Raw genomic sequence first — 2,500 nt, 5'->3', positions numbered from 1 at the left:
CCATGTAGCCTATAGGTTTGATCAGGGCTGGTAGACGGTGGATGATTGACAGTCGAGACGAGGCATGGTGGTGGGTGTGAACATGATTGACAGCCACGAGAACTGTCCAATCACATGAGATCAAAAAACATTAAAACAATGCCAATTCACTGCCAGTAGAAGTGGGAGTGTCTGGGGCAGCACAGAACAGCGCCCCCTGGAAAACCTGAAGGAACCAATCAGACAGCAGCCTCAGGTCACCTGCTCGCCACTAGAGGGCTTACATAAGGTATGGTTTGGCCGGCGCCCCTCACCCAGGAAGTATATGTATTCAGACAGGAAGTGTATGTATTCAGCCAGGAAGTATATGTATTCAGACAGGAAGTATATGAATTCAGACAGGAAGTATATGTATTTAGACAGGAAGTATATGTATTCAGACAGGAAGTATATGTACTCAGACAGGAAGTATATGTACTCAGACAGGAAGTATATGTATTCAGACAGGAAGTATATGTATTCAGACAGGAACCAACCAAACACCATTTGAACCAGTATGTAATGCTGCTGACAGGCGCTCACAGACTGACAACACTTTTATTTCATCATTATTTGCAACTAAATTATATTTAACATGTTTAAGTAGATTTTCATCTCTTGATGTTTGAAGGGGGCGGCGCCCCAGCGCCCTGTACTGGCCAGCCGCCACTGCTTTGTATGTATGTGTTTTTGTACTGCTGAGTGTGGCCAAATCCCTGTGCTGTGAGAGTTTCATGTGCCAACATCGGCGTTCAGGCCAGGAGATAGGCGAAAAGGGAACGTTTCTATTTTTGATATTGTCCCAAGCTTTCATACCTTAACACATGCATGCACACATTCTTGCATCCACACAGGGAGCGAAGCCCTGTCAACGTAATATAATGAAATTAGACCTTCCTGCTCGTGCACTCTTCAGTCCTGTGGACTGAGAGAACCTTTCAGTGCTATTCTCAGGAGAGACGTGCAGCATCTCTGCAGCAGCACTCCTGTATACCCTCTTATAGAGCCAAGCCCTTTTCCCGACTGAAATTGCTGGCCTAGCGATATCAAAATCAAAATAAAGTGAATCAGCGTTGTGATCATCCGCTCCCATGGCTTCTCATACCATCGCTATGCTGATGACACCCAGCTCTTCCTATCACTTCCGCCCGATGACCTCGCAGTCTCGGCACGGGTATCGCCATGCCTTGCTGATATCTCTGCGCGGATGAAAGCACGCCACCTTCAGCTTCACCTATCCAAGACTGAGCCCCTTGTCATCCCAGCCAGTCCATCCTTACAACAGCAGATCAATATCCAGCTCGGATCAGCCCAGCTCATGCCCACAAAGTTGCCCGAAACCTGGGTGTCTTGATTGATGACCAACTAACCCTTACGGTTCACGTGGCCTCGACTGCTCGGTCATGCCAATTTGTCCCGTACGACATCAGGTAAATTAGACCCTACCTGTGTGAGCATGCAACACAACTCCTGGTACACGGTGACTATTGCAGCTCCTTGCTGGCAGGTCCCCCTGCATGCATTTTCAAACCTCTGCAAATGACCCAGAACGCGGCGGTGTATCTGGTCTTGAGCCAACCCAAAACTGCACGTCACTCTGCTGTTCATGTCCCTCCACAGGCTCCCGGTTGCTGCTCTAGCACCTCCTCTGGTCGGCCGGGGCACCTGTTTGGGGGGGAGGGGGAACTGGGGGGAATAGCGTGATCCTCCCACGCGCTACTTCCCCCCAGGTGAAACTCCTCACTGTCAGGTGAAAAGAAGCGGCTGGTGACTCCACATGTATGGGAGGAGGCCTGTGGTAGTCTGCAGCCCTCCTGGATCAGCAGAGGGGGTGGAGCAGAGACCAGGACGACTCGGGAGAGCGGGGTGATTGGACAAGTATAACTGGGGAGAAAAGGGGGGGGGGATCCAATAAATAAATAAATGCAGCTTTTAACTTTCAAATCAGTCTTTAAAGAATTCATCACCATCAGTGATTTGGATAATTTTAGGGGGGAACAAGGCCGTTGCCCAAGAAGTCATTAAATCAGACTGAGTTCTGTTATTTGTCGGATATACCGGGATACTTTTCTTCGGGAGTGGAGAGAAAAAACACCACATTTCTAGATCTGGTTTCCTATCGAGCGTAAGAGTTTTAGCCTATAATGACGGATGGGCCCAATTTGCCTCAAACTGCATCCTTCACAATAGTGCTGTGGCACGTGTATAGACGTGTGTGCTGTTGTGTGTGTATAGACGTGTGTGCTGTTGCACGTGTGTAGATGTGTGTGCTGTTGCGTGTGTGTAGATGTGTGTGCTGTTGCGTGTGTAGATGTGTGTGCTGTTGCGTGTGTAGATGTGTGTGCTGTTGCGTGTGTAGATGTGTGCTGTTGCGTGTGTAGATGTGTGTGCTGTTGCGTGTGTGTAGATGTGTGTGCTGTTGCGTGTGTGTAGATGTGTGTGCTGTTGCACGTGTGTAGATGTGTGTGCTGTTGCACGTGTG

The 2,500-nt window shown here is 49.0% G+C and overlaps 1 protein-coding gene across 1 annotated transcript in view; it reads right to left on the bottom strand.

Annotated features, from left to right (window-relative positions):
- LOC130133635 (uncharacterized) overlaps positions 1-2,500 on the bottom strand; it is a 10,687-nt gene that overhangs the window by 1,714 nt on the left and 6,473 nt on the right. The gene's annotated exons all lie outside the window — the stretch shown is intronic.

This window comes from Lampris incognitus, unplaced genomic scaffold (genome assembly GCF_029633865.1).
Source record: "Lampris incognitus isolate fLamInc1 unplaced genomic scaffold, fLamInc1.hap2 scaffold_434, whole genome shotgun sequence".
Lineage (NCBI taxonomy): Eukaryota > Metazoa > Chordata > Actinopteri > Lampriformes > Lampridae > Lampris > Lampris incognitus.
This window is presented reverse-complemented; position numbering and strand designations above follow the sequence as displayed.